We start from the raw sequence: 15,544 nt of genomic DNA, 5'->3' as shown, positions 1-15,544 counted from the left end.
ATCTGCTGATTCATTCAGTTATGAAAGTATGTATGGTATACTCCTGATGAATCCTTAAGATATTGTAAATTAAAGATGATGTTTATTGCTTCTACATGAGTCAAGTTTATTACAGATCTAATATGTATATATACTAGCATCTAGCATGTAATACATAAGAATGTTGTATACTACTGCTAATACAAGTGTTAGAGAGATGAGAACTAATAAATTATAAATAAAAGTACTTAAGCTAGGTTTTTACCGCATAAGTTTTTAAGCCGGGGGTATAGTAAAGTGTTAATTTTATATTATCTTTAAAGGTGAACTCCAGAAAATAGTGGACTTTTGATTTTAGCCTTTGGTTAAGAAATCCAAAATTTGGGCTTAAGAGTTGAATAAAATTTATTTTGAGATTCGAATCTTGTGAATATTGACATTGCTAAAAAAACTTCAAAACTGCTAGCACTTAAATAATTTCGAAACCCTAATAAACAAACAAGAATTTTTTTTTATAAAAACCAATTATTAATTGGAATGCATTCAAATATAGTTCGCAAGCAAATTTCGATATTGGATCATGGTAAATCAAAATTAAATTTCGCTCATAATTTTTGTATTTAGAACACAAAAAATTCTTTGAATGTCGCCATTAATTTAGAATTAAGAATTTTTTAAGCGCTTTGTTCACTGAATCATCTATCCAAGGTAATTAATTGTCCTATCGACGGTTTAAAGTCTAGTTATGGGGGCATGCGGAATAGTACAATATTAATTATTACAATTATAACACCATTTGTTGTCACATTAACAAAATATTCAAGTGAACTTTCATGAACTTTTTATTTAATTTCCACTAAATTACTAAACAAACACCCTGTTCCAGTATTATTGCCATCCACATAATGTATAGATAGTTTAATATTTATAGTATTAAAGGTAATTGTAATAAAACTAAAACGGATAAATGAATGATTTTTGCATTGTTTTGAAGGATATTAAAGGATATTAATAGGAATAAAAACCATAAAATCAAAAAAAAAAAAATAATAAAACCATTTTGTAAATTTTGTATATATGCAATGTGTGTGCAGATTAAACATAACTCTTTATAAGTACATGTGCATGTACAGTTAATTGTAACATGATTTTCAAAAAAAAAGATAAAATAAAAAATTGGCAATGAAGTGAAATTTTTTGGCATGTTTGACAGAATAACATAAAAACATGTTTTTTTTTTCAAAAAAATTTCACGTGATAAAATCCTCATTTTTTTCAAGTTATTTTTGAATGCCAATGACTTTTAGTAATGGTCATAAATATACCATAGTTTTGCAGGTTATTCAAATAATTTGTTGGGCAACAAAAAACAACTAAAAAAACGAAAAGTATTTTGAGTTGATCATTTAATAGACAAACTATATTCAATTTTTTTATTTTTATTGCATATTTTTCGGCAAAACATTGTGATAAAAACTTTAAAATTTTAAATGAATTAAATTTAAAGTTGACATGTTTGTGCTAAGAACAATTTGTAACAGATGAGGTAAGCGACGGTACATTTTGTTTTTATTATTGATTTTAGATCAATCTATACAATAAATTACTCAATTGTGAATTTATTACATGAAATTTGTGTATGTCACAGTAATTCATAAATTTGTATTAGACCTAAATTTTTGATAAAGTTTTAAAATTTTTATACGTAGGTTTGTTAAAGTGAAATTAAATTGCTTTTTGTACTTGTAATATTTATGAAAAAATTAAGACTTAAATAAGTTCTGAAATATTTTAAAATTCTACAAGTAAAATTGAAGGGTTTTTAGTTTTGGTGTAAGTTTGTGAAATAAGATAAAAATGTAAGGAAAATCATAAAAATGTAGCATTTCCTTACATTGTCACGCCGTTTCAACCAACCCATTGTTGTTATTATTTTCTCTTCCCATTTTCTTTGTTCTTTACATTATTTCTATGAGCAATATTCATTGTGAAACGCAAATAGATGTCATTTATTTTGAGTTTATCTCGGAAATTGTGTCAAGTAATTAATGATTATGTTTAATAGTTTAAATATAAATAGTTTAGAATTATTTAAATGTTTGATTTACAGGAATAATCAGCAATTAATATGTAGACTAAAAGGCAACCATGTTAAAATATTCAGTTTTAGTTTTCATTCGCTTTTCCACTGTTTAGAACTTAAATTAAAAATAGAATTGAGATCATAATGGTAATTCCATTATTGCTGGCGCCCGAACATGCAACTTCCTCTCCGTATATATTTAGATAGAATAGACTATTAGAAATATAATTGAATTCGTTTAAGCCTTTTTTGTGTTGACACCCGAACATAAGATTTTTCAAGTGTTTAAGTAGAATCGGTCCTGAAATTTCTATTATTTTAGAGAACTCTTTTAAAATTATTCTAAATACTTTAAATTATATTATTTAATGTAAGTAGCTATAAAATAATTTACTAGAAATATTATTGAGAAATTCTTTTCAATAATTTCCATTGTAGGTTCAATAAAATAAAACCTAGAAATTTATTCTATAATATTGTTATAAATCAAGGATATTTTCTATAATAAAAAGAAAAAGAACTTTTATCTTAAAATAAAAAGTAGAACGAAAAAAAATAAAATTTTATTTATTGACTGAGATAAAGTGTTCATATTATGCAGTTTAAAAAGCAGGCTTCATTCCTTTTACTTTTTTTTTATGAAATTATGGTACATACCATGTAGAAAGATGTAAGCACGTGTAGTATGTAAAAACAAAGGATAATCAAAAGATTTACAATAAAAATATAATTTTTTTTTTCTTCTCTTCTTTTTCTTATGCCTTATTTTTTATGCCATATTTAATATGCATATAGAAGACTTCAACAAACAGAATACAAAAAAAAAAACAATTTTATATTTTGTGTCGTTTGGCAAAAATCGACTGCATAAGAGTTATTACTATTTTATAGGCTTTTTATAAAGAAAATTGTACAAAAGATTTAAAGAATATTTCATGATTTGTAAATTTTATTATACAAAAATAATCATAAAAAAATTTACATATTTACAAGTACATACTCGTATTATGTATATCGATATTTTATAACCAAATATAATAAAGTCTAAGAGTACGAAATTTAGAAGATAATTGCAATAAAAAATTAAGGTAAATTATTTGGTTATCATTTTAACAATGAATAAACTGATTTATAATGCATAGATTATTGAAGAAGAATATGGGATAACTCTATTAAATGTATTACTTCTGAGTCTTTTTCATAAAGACAAGTCATTTTAGTTACCATTATGCAGTTACCATTCATTCTCTAGTATGTACTCAGATATAAATTATGCTGAATTTGGATAAGGAGATTATTGCAATTAGGATGAGAAATGAAAATTTATTCTAAATAAATTTTTCTTTATCTTAGAGAATAATTTGCTCTTTATCATAATGGTCTTGCGTATTTATATTAAAGAGTAATTGCCTAGCTATTAAAAATTATTTACTGATTAAATGGACCATTCATCAATAAAGATTTTATACCTCAATTGTACATGCCATATGTACAATATCGTATTATGTATGCAACAGTTCATATTTTCTAAATTTATGAATATATTTTAGGAAATATTTAATTATTGATTATCCGTTCTATGTATAGAATTTCATTTTAAGTGATGAGAAATTTGAAAATTTTTTAAAAATATTGTGCTTGCTTTTTAATAATATAATTATTATAAGTAGTACCAAAAATTAATATTAATAATGATTAAAATGTAATGTAATACGAGCAGTTTCCTTCAGCAATTTTAAGATAAATAATATGATGTACATCTTGCAATATTCTATAAGTAATCTACATCAAGTATTTAGCCACCTTCAAAAGACTATTTGCAATACTAATATCTGTACTGGATATTATCTATGAGCCTAGTTAGGCGGCCGGATTTAATTGCATTTTCAATGATATTATCAAAAATGGGGTATTTTACATCTATATAAGTATGTTTGAGTGTATATTTGAAGTTAAATTATAAAAATTTATTTAAATAAAAATTGCATATTTTTAGGCGTATGTTAAAATTTTTTTGGCAAAATGCCTCAAAACTATATAATTTACTGATATTTTTGAGAAAATTGCTTTCTATATTAAATTATTATTTTAATTTACAATTTATTTTTTCACTTATATTAAAATTTCTTTATTAAATTCCGGAAAAACAAATAAATACACAGAAAAAACCATAAAATTAATGATGGGCTCTTTCATCCCTACATTCTATAATTTCTTTGTTAATTATATGTAAAATTGTAACTAATTATTAGTTGTGGTATGAATAACCATTAAGTTTTAATTAAAAAAAATTGTATTTTTTCCCCACATTTTATATTTAATGGATTAATTTTTATTTTAATGCAAAATAAATTGAAAATTTCAATTTTTCAAAATAAAATAAAAATTTTAAAATTAAAGCGTGCAATTAAAATTAATGTTGATTAGATTATAATGGTTGTGTTTCATTATTTTGAACAATTTATTTTTAATAATTTTTAAATTAATTTTTATTTTTTAAAGTTTTCAAATAATATTCTAATAGAATTATTCTTTAAAATTATAGTTTTTAAGTTTCTATATATGAATTTAATTTACATTTGGGATTTCAATATATCAAAATATAAAAATTAAAATTAAAAACAATAAAATCAGAATTAAAATTTTTCTAGTAATTTTCCATATTATTTAATGAGGAGCTAAGAAGGAAAGTGGCATATCTCACATTCAATTTATTTTGCAGAAAATACAATTGAAAAAAATGGAATTTTAAAGAGCCAGCAATACAAGTATAACAGCTGTATTTACTTGAAACATTCTATTGTTATTCTCATATTTTTTTCGTACTTCAGCTGGTTTATTACACATTTACTCTAACTTTAAAAAATCCGCCTTTTTTGTTAGTTACGCCACTCTGCTTCTAAACCCCTCATAATAGTTCAATTATCACTAGTTATATTATGTGGAAATAAGTTTGAAATTCACTAAATTTTAAAATTATTATTAGTAATAATGTTTTTAGTGTTTGTCATTCTTAAGTACAATGATAACATATATTTTGTGTTAGAGGCTGTGTTTGTTAATACATTACATATGCATTGGTATAAGTTTTGCATATTTTAATATTAAAAATGTGATAGGAAGGTTAATGATTTACTTGTTGTTGTTATTCTTATATGTTTTTATATATATAGAAAATTCCCAGAAGGTTGGCTATAAACATTAAAACCTTTCATTAAAAAAAAAAATTATTCTTTTGTGTTTTGTTGTTGCCCCCCATTATTCCCTTTTGGGAAAAAATTAGATTTTTTTTTTTGATTTTGGTATTGTGTTTTTTTTTTGTTGTTGCTTTGTTTATTATAGAAATTGAAATTAAACTAAAATTATATAAAAAAAAAAAATACAAATTTTGCATAACTTTTTTTTTTTTTGTATTAGGAACGAGTCTAGATAATGTGAAAGTAAATTAAAAATATTAAAAATTCAAATAAAATAATTGTTTGGATTTAATATTTAAGTAAATAATTATACGCCATGTATGTACATACATATGTATTTAAAATATATGAAGTGCGTATACTTAATTGAGGTATACAAAATTTTAATAGAAAAACTTCATGCAAATATTTCATAATAATTGTTCAAGTGTTGGGTACATAAAATTTAAAAATTTATGAAAATCAATAAATGAAAATTTATTTAATAATTTAAAATAATTTTTAACACTTTAATGTGGTTTATTGGTTTACATATATTAAATTAAGTAAAGAAGAAATTTCGTGAATTTTTCCAAGAAATTTTACCAAAAAATTCAGTTTTTTAATAATTATGGTTAAGTTAAAGTATGTATTATTAATGTTATAGCAGTATTTATTAAAAATTTAATGTTAATTAACTGTGCTACAATTTTAACACAGTTCCGTGCACACAGTTCTGTACCAATGGTATAGCAGTGAGTAGATAAGTTGAAGCAAGTTAATTTTATTATGAAGATGACAATTGTGCGAGGTAATGTTTAATTTTGCATAATTATGAAATCTTTGATTTTCTTGTACCACTTTAACTGCTACGTACATTATAAAGAGACTTACAGTACAAAACGTACGTGCTATATATACTCGCATAAAGATAGCGCTCTCTTATGTAGCCGTAGCGAACTAAAATAAGATTATCTTTTGGAGTTACGCATTAGAGAAAAACATTTAATTGAATATGAAAACAAAATTTCAATATAAGAAACTTCTTAAGCTGTTAGGCTTAGAGGAACTTCTTCAGCTGTTAATTGTTTTTTGATTTACATAGAAAATATTTTGAAATGGAATTAACAGAACGTTTAAACTACTTTACATACATGCTGTATTTGAGTTAAATTCTATATAAAAACCGGTCCTATTCACAAATTCTCCCAAGTCACTTTTGTAATGTTCTCTGCTATGCTAGAAATAAAAATTTGTGTATGTGTTTTTCTTGTTCAATACATAAGAACATTTTAAAATTCAAACTTAAAATAATCAAGTTTTTTTCAAGTTAAATTATAAATACGACGACGACTAGAGGAACAACATTTTGATTTGAATTTCTCTACATGAACAAAATGTATAAGAGTTAAACGTCTTTTATACTAACCAGCTCATATTATTAAAATTTTATTAAAATTGGTATATGAAAAGTTTATGTTTTGAATTTTATTTATAAAACTACTTAGTTTAGTTAATTATATTCTTACTGTTATTAATTGCTAAAAATTCACGAATTCAAAAATTTTTTATCAAAGTATATAACACAAGAATTTGACACAATTGTACTTGACATAACAATTTTGAAAATTATTGGAAATTAGAATAAAAATTTAATTTGTAAAGTACAATAAAAATGGCAAAACACTTCGTTTTTAATAATCAACCGCTTTAGATGACAATTTATTAAATTCACCACTAATTCAATTAATTCACCATTTTATTTACATTTTAAATTTACATAACCTTTTTCATTATCAAATTTTACAGTATTTTTGTTTGTTTCCAAAAACAAAGTCCAAAAGAACACAATAGTAAAAAAATATTATTTTCAAATTTTTTTTACAATTGATAATTTTTTTTTTTAATAAAAAAATTCAGATGAGTTTTTGGTACTGACTGATGTGTGTTAACTGTAGTTGGAGTATGAGTTGTAATCGATCAACATGCTTTTTTAAATTTAAAAAATAAAAAAAAAACTCTAAGCACAATTTTTTTTTAATTAAATTGGTTTGAATTTTAACAACTTTATTTAGTTGTTTAGTTGTTGTTACAGCTTTTTGGTGTTTTTCTAATTTCCAAAAAAAAGTGCACCGCAATATTGAAATTTGTTTAAAATCAACAGGACAACAATTGTTTTAATTTTTTTTTTGAGGTTAGATTTCTTATAGCGTTTTTGTTTAATATGTGAAAACCTTTTAAAAACTAATTATTTGGACAAAAACATTCGTTTTAGATTATTATAAAATTTTGAATTGTTAATGTATATTTCGTTGGCAACTAAATTGATTCGGATGTTCGGAAAAAATTTTGCCTCTCCGAGAAATTTTATTTTTTGTGCAATTCAACTTGATTCACTCATTGAGTGAGAAGAACGTGTGGGAGTATCATTGAATTAACACGAGAAATTTTTAATGCACTTAATTTAATAATTTGTTACTATGTGTTAAAATTTTCAATCGTTTACTTTAAAAAATTAAGTTTTTCAATTAAAAATGCCTAACATTTCCTTTACATTTTGCAATTTTTGAAACTAAATTACTAAAAACACTTAAAGTAAAAAAATCCGCATTTACTTAGTTGCCATATTAAATTAAATTAAAGTTTTTCTATTAATATACGTACACATTACTTTGTATCCTTTAAATTGGTGTTTTTATTTTTTGAATATTATCCTTCGAACATGAATAAACTAAATGACATTGCGTGCAGACAATAATGGGTGAGTTATTATGTAGAGTACCTTCATGGCTTTTAAAAAAGACTTTCTATAAAAATTTTTTTTTATACTAAATTAAAAATATCAGTAAATGTTTAATATGAGAACAAGGAATAAGGATATGAATGAATTTTGTTGTTTTAAACGCTTATTAGAAAATAAATTATTAAATGAAAATCGCACTTTCTTTTTTTCTTTTTTGTTTTAACAGAGATCGCACCTTTAAAAGTCAACATATTATATAGAATGATTAGAAATGCAATGGAAATTGCAATATTTTAATAGAATGGAATTGCGAATAATATTGAAGTCACGTTTTCCTGATGACTTTATAATTACATGATATGCTTAAAAAAATCGCAAAAAAATGTCAAGTTAAAATTTTTTTCTTGTTTTTGTTTTTTTTATAGATTATGTGAGTATATTACTTTTGTACCTTACTGTTTTGCAAAAAAAAAAAAAAATTTTAATTACTTAGATTTTGGTTTTTTGATAAATTACAATAATATGGGCTTGTGTACGATCTTAATTAATTCTTATGACTCCTATGTGTATATTTGTAAATATGTCCGAAAATATTTTGTATATCATGCATGTATATGAATGCAATAGTTTATAAGTATAAAATTGTTAATATTAATTAATTTTGACAAAGTGAAATATTTTTTAATAAAATATAAGAATTTTAATTTAAATAATCTGGACATTATTTTTGTATTTTTTTGTAATGTAGAAATGGGTGAATATTTTTTTTTTTTAAATTTAATTATTCTATTGTATATGATTTATGTGAATGGGGTTGCTAGCGAAAATTTTGAATAAATTATGAATGTAAGTAATATAATTTTTCTGGTTTTTGGTTCAAATTATATTTAAAGTTCATGTGGGAACGTATGAGAAACCAAATTTTTTTTATAAAAAATAAGAATTGCATATGATTGTGTTGACATTTTTTGAAGTATACTTTAGGGCTTATAAGACTTTTGAAAAAAATTTTCATTGTCAGTAACTCTTGCATATTTTGTTGTTTAATTTAAAATATTTCAAATTTTATTTTGTAGGGAAAATTGTTTTTTTTTTCTTATTATATTTCTTGAACTGCCATATATAGCATTGAATTGCTACATTTCTTCAGTGACAAAATTCGAAAGGTTGCTAACAATATTGGGATTGCAATATCTTTTAATAAATATTGCTAAGAAGCATCTCAGACTTAAAATTTAACAATTCTTTGTTGATTTATTTGTGGTACAGTGTTTTTTGATAGATAGAATTACTTGATTATTGTGTCATGTTTGATAAAATTTGAAGAAAATTTAGAAAAGTAGCAAAAATTGTACGGTATTTTTACAATAGCAGAATTAATTTTTTAGATTTTGTAATTATTAATTGTAGAATTTGTTTCTTAAACCTAATATTTTAAGACTTAATAATAGGTTTGATTTTAAAATCAAATTGTCTTGAAATGATATTTAAATTTCACAAATTAAAATTTTATAATTTTGATTGTATTTTAATAAATTACAAAATTCCATATTATTTGCCAAGTAATTTAAAACTAAATTAATTCCATATCTTAAACCATTATTCTATAATTTAAAATTTATTTAAAATTTTTTAAAATAAAATTAAATGGGAAATTTTTCAAACAAATAAATTTCATCCAATTGATTCCATAATTTTATTATTTGCCACATGTTCCTAGTATAGCCTTCAATGAGAAAATTTTCATTACTAAACTGAAGGTGTTCAATTTTAGAATAAACTATAATTTTAAGACCTTAAATATTAGAGGAGTTCACATTCATTGTAAGATATTTTGGACTAAAACATGTTTATTCCGATTTTTATTTCCAAAATTTTGAATGTTGTCTACAAATAAGAAATGTTAAGAAGCAATCATAAGGAAGTCCTTAATGTGGTGATAAGTTATGAATTTTAAGTTGAAATGAAGTTATGAAATTTGAGCATTTATTAAATATTTTGTACAATATTTTCAACTAATTAGCGTGCAACTCAAAAAATTGTATTTAAACATAATTCAGTTAATATGAATTTAATTTAAGATTAACTGTTCTATTCCCTTTCAGAATTTTCTTCACAATAAAATAATTAATTAATTTAATTCAATTACATTTATCCCTATATATACAAAAATTTACACATTTTATATTCAATTCAAAAACGAAAAATTATAAGGTTACAATAGTTTTAATAGGGATAATAACGACATAGAAATTAATGTGATCCAGCCTTTTACAATCACAAATTCGAACCAAACTGAAAAGCAATCAAAAAATTAATGACATTCACTTCAATACTTTTGATTTATTGTATTTCTTCATATATATATGTATATGTATACATATATATCAATACATATAACACTTATTTTAAGCACATGTTTTGAAAATTAAATAATCATCAAAACTTTTATATACATAACTACTAGTAAACATCAATGTTTTGTAAACAAACTTGTTTACACATTAATTTTAAAACAAACTATTAAGAATCAGAAAAAAAAATTCATTTTTATTAAATTTTTTATTTAAATTTTCAATTTCAATTTTTTTTGCATTTTATTTCCATATTGTTTAATCCAATAAATTGCTTGTAAATCACAAATTTTAATTAGGCTTCGAATATTAAAAATCTCATAAAAGTAGCGACAATTTCAACCAAAATTTGACATTTATCTTTCATCAAAATGAAAAAACAAAATCCAAAATATCTTATAATTTTTTATATATTTTCCCTTTAATATGAAAAACTGCAAAAAAAAAAAATATTTACGAACCTTGATGAGGTTTTTGTTATTCGACCAAAACCCGACGTAAAATTATTTATTTCTTTACAAAACATCGTCCAACTCTTAACTAAAAAACTTTACATTAGCTTCAAAATCTTGTTTCTCTCTTTTGTTATTTTTGATATATATATATATATATCTGATTGTCATCAACATTTTAAATATCAAACGAAAAATAAAATAAAACAATCACCAATTCTAAAGCTTTCTTTAAAAAAAAAAAAAAACAAAATAAAAAAGTGAAAGCATAGTGTTAAAAATTATTTCTCAAGATTTTGTCCTTCTTAAAATTTCATTTCTTTTCAATGATTATTTTTCTAATCATAAAATTTCTTAACCGCGCCAATACTAAACAAAACAAGTTAAAGTTATTTTTCCAAACAACAGAGACATCTACAATAAGTATACAAAATAAATAAGCAAAAAATGAGCGGGACTTCACGCAAAATACAATATTTTTAATGAAAACAAAAGTTTTATAATAAAAACTTACAACTTTTCTTATACTCTTATTTAAAAAATAAAAAAAGCGTATATAAGCTAACGCAATTTACGCGATATCCGTTATACCAATTGTTGATACCCAAAATATACAAGGACTATATAAAAACAGCAATATTTCCTTTAAGGCAACCAACTGTTATTCTAAATATTTTAACTAAAATCAAAACTCTTAAAAATTTCAAATCTTTATATGTGGTGTTTAGCTCTCTAGGATATGTTCTCAAAGCTCTTAATTTTATTTTACTTGTATATAACAATATTTTCCTTATTAATAAATGTAAAATAGCTTCTAAAATTCTACTATAGAGTAATTTTAAGAGGATTTTATTTTGATTTTCTTTTATTTTACTCTTATATTTTCTAACAAACACCTTTCATTTTTTTATACATAAATAGTAGACATAAACATTTACACAAATACATATGAAATTTTATAATATCTCAAGAGAAATCGCACTCTAAAAAGTCCATAGAGACTTTTACTTTCGATTTCAATGGGGAATCATCACAAAAATAAGAAAAAAAGCAAAAAGCATCTTCAAAAAAACAAAAAAGCGAGAGCCAATATTTACGCACACATTCATTTATTTTTATTTTATTCTTATTTTTTAATAATCAGCAGCATATTTTTGTTTACTTTTATTTAGCTTTTTGTAAAGTATAATTTTAGCTCTCAAGGAATATCATATATAAAAGATCCTTTGTGTGAGAGTCCATCTTGTTTATTGTTACTGTTACTGTTTAATTTTTTGCTCAATAAATAAATGAGAAATTCAACAATTTATAAAGTAATATGAAAAAAATAAAAGAGAAATTTTTGAAAAAAATAAATACCGACGGGTGAAACGCAATATGGGGGTGAGAATTTTTTAAGAGGTTCATGTATACAGGGTCTATTTGATAAATTTTTTATTAATATTTGATTTCGTAATCGGATTTGAATATTTAAGATAAATTTAGTATAATAAAATTTAAAGTTGAATTTGTAAAGGAGTAAATTGCATATCTTTGGGGGCTTTCTCATAACAATCGCATAAATATTGGTAAAATTGGAAAATTTTAAAGAAAAAAAAATGTAGTCTAAATTTTCTTTAGAAGATTTTGAGTCACAATTTACACGCCTTCGGGCACCATCTTAATGAATTTTGTTTTGTTTGAAAATTTTAATAAAACTTTCATGAAAAAATAGAGTGCCATCCAAATTCTGAGGTAATTAAACAAAATTCACAAAAAATTTTTGCGTCGCCTCAAAACTTTTACTATTACAACTTAATGCAAGAATAAATTTTGAAATTTGGTCTAAGCAAAATATTGCGGCTGGCTCAAAAATCGTCAAACAATATAAACTGGTTTGATGGTTTTGCTTTTTATGGAAAAATAAAAAAGCAATAAGTTCTTGTATAGAGAAACCTCTTTTGCTAAAAGATTTCACAGGTTTGTTTGGTTTGTAAATTGAAATATAGATGGCATTTAATGTAACGACAAATGTTTGAATTGTTAACACTGAATTTAAGTTAAATGTTTTATCCTTTTTTAGTTGTTCTCTTTTTATTTGTACAATAATAAAAAAACAAAATAAAATGTTATTTAATGGTGGGTATTGTTAGTCGGTAATATACATATACATTCGCGGTAGTAAGTAAAGATAAGAGTATAAATGTAAGTATCAAAAAAGTTCTTTTTCACGCAGTTGTGATAATTTAACTTCTCTCATGATGTCAAAGGTCGAACAATACATACTCTTATATAACAGTAATATGTGCATAACTATGATGTATTTTATATATTCATTTGTTTGTATAAATAATAGCATATGAGTTGGTATTTACTTCGGTATGCAGATATATGAGTAAGTTTGTAAATAAATGAATAATTTACTTTAGTTTCCTTATAATAATGAAGGTGCTAAAGTTACTTCTATAACCATAATTATGATGAAATTTATTAACTTTTAGTAATGATTTGGTTAAAGTTTGATTTGAAGTAATTATTTATTTTTAAAAATTTATTTGATAGGAAAGTGTTCGATCTTACACAATTTCAATTTTCAAAGGGAAATCTGGTAGATGTAATTGCGAAGAATTTTTTTCGGAATCCAGAGTATTCTAAACGTTACAGTAGTAATTGAGTGTATGTTCTAATAAACGACGAAAATTGCAGCAGTTACAATAAGCTGTTACACCTATAATATATTATAAGCTATAACAATATAGCTATTAATATAAAGAAAATATTATAGAACGCGGAAATTTCCCTTCTTTTTAATTGCTATCGAAATTCTTTCTTTCAAGTGATTGAAATTAATATTTACTTTAAAATTTGCTTTAATTTTCAAACTCTAATATTCGCATAGAATTTTAATATTATACATTTTCCTTTTGTAATTAATTATCTTTAATTTGAGCGAGCCTATGTTGTTTAATATTCTATTTTAATTCAAAATTAAAATTTGACTTTCTAATCCTACTGGTTTAAAGAGTTCAAACGAACTAAGGGGAATTATATATTAAATCAAAACTATTTGAGACTTAGAGGAGTTCGAAATTTAATTTACCGAAAATTGAAAGAAAAACCCTTCAAAATTTCATATATTTACAGGTCACGTTCTCGTTCATTTTAAAGTTGCCCAAATATTTATGCAAGGTATAAAAATGAGTTATTCTATTTTTTTCACTGTTAAATTTATTTGTCTAGTATTTAAATTTAACTGCAGAATTGTTAAAGAGAACTCTTTACGTTTAAAAAAAGAATTTGTACATTTCATACTTAGCGACGGTGTTACACTTTTTCCAACTTTATCAATATTTTCAGAAATTTGTAAATTATATTAAAGATCATTTTTAAATTACATTTTGAATTGATTCTTTAATAAATTTTGTTTGATTCAATAAACTGGACAAATAGGGTTAACAGATTTATTCAAACTTTATGAATTATTTTATTAGTAGAACTATTTTTATAAAAAGGTTTTAAATGTGCTCCAATATTATGCCAGTAAAAAGCGTTGACATTCATTCTTTTAACCCTAATATTCACTCGCCATTTGAATGACAACTATATGAAAATTTTATTGGTAACACGATATCTAAGATCTTAAAATAAACCTACAAAATGAGAGTATAAAATTTAAAATTCTGAAAGATTTTTATTGGAAACGTATTCGAACTTACGCGCAGTTTAATATGACTAAATCAAATTTGACAAACTTATAAGAATCTTGTTACAGTATTACGTGTATTACAAATAATTTACACATTCTCATTTATATACACGCACAAAGCTTATGTGTACAAATTTTATTTATATATATATTTAAAAATATCATAAGCTTTGTAGATTGCCGGTCCAAAACATTCAACAATATTACTTTCAATTTTTTGTAAGTTGAAAAATCACACAAAAAGTTTAGTAAAACAGAGAGAAAAAAAAACCGAGTAAGAGAAACGCAGGAAAATATCCTTAAAATAAGGATAAAAAAATATACCGTTACAATACTTTTTCTTCTTAGCTTTTTTTATAACCAATAATTTTTTGTTATGGTGTCCTCATATTTTTTTAACGTTGTTCTATGTTACTTGTTTTCTGTTCCTTTATTTGTGCCTTTTTTTTTTTATTTTATTTATTTTTGTACACACCATTGAGAATGTGATTATTATACCAAAACGTTTTTTGAATTTTTTATTGATATTTTTAACTGTTTACAGCTTTCACCATCAAAATAATAATGAAAGCCAACAAATTTGAGTTACAAAAATATATGAAAATGAAACAAAAAATCAACAAGATAGTACAAAATAGCAAGTCCATAAAAACAATAACAACTGACAAGGATAAGGAAAAGAATAATGAAAACTTAAGTTATAAGAGTAGAGAAGGGACCAGGAAGCCTAAGAAACGATAATAACAATTCAAGTTATTTTCGACTCTTCTATAAAAATTGTAACCGTATTTTATACGTTGTTATTATAAATGAAGTGGTCATAGGTAATAATCATAAAATCTAACTTCTTCTTTCATAACGGAACAAAAAAAATGGAACGAGCAGAATAAAGTGAAAGGATAACGTCATATAATATTGGAAAAGGATTCCACGACTTTAATAAAAATTTGACAAAAAAAAACCAATAATATGTAGAGGAAATTTCGTTTTGTTGTTTTTTTTTCTGTTGTCTTTTTTTTTTCTAAAGCCAGACAGAATATTAAATTTTTAATACACACTTTATATTTTCCGT

General features: G+C 23.3%; 1 protein-coding gene across 2 annotated transcripts in view; it reads right to left on the bottom strand.

Annotated features, from left to right (window-relative positions):
- Positions 1–15,544, bottom strand: part of LOC129612598 (transcription factor collier) — a 121,726-nt gene that overhangs the window by 104,037 nt on the left and 2,145 nt on the right. The gene's annotated exons all lie outside the window — the stretch shown is intronic.

Source organism: Condylostylus longicornis, unplaced genomic scaffold, assembly GCF_029603195.1.
Source record: "Condylostylus longicornis isolate FDR11 unplaced genomic scaffold, ASM2960319v2 ptg000075l, whole genome shotgun sequence".
NCBI classification, from domain to species: domain Eukaryota; kingdom Metazoa; phylum Arthropoda; class Insecta; order Diptera; family Dolichopodidae; genus Condylostylus; species Condylostylus longicornis.
Note: the sequence above shows the minus strand (reverse complement) of the source record. Positions and strands in the feature narration are given on the sequence as shown.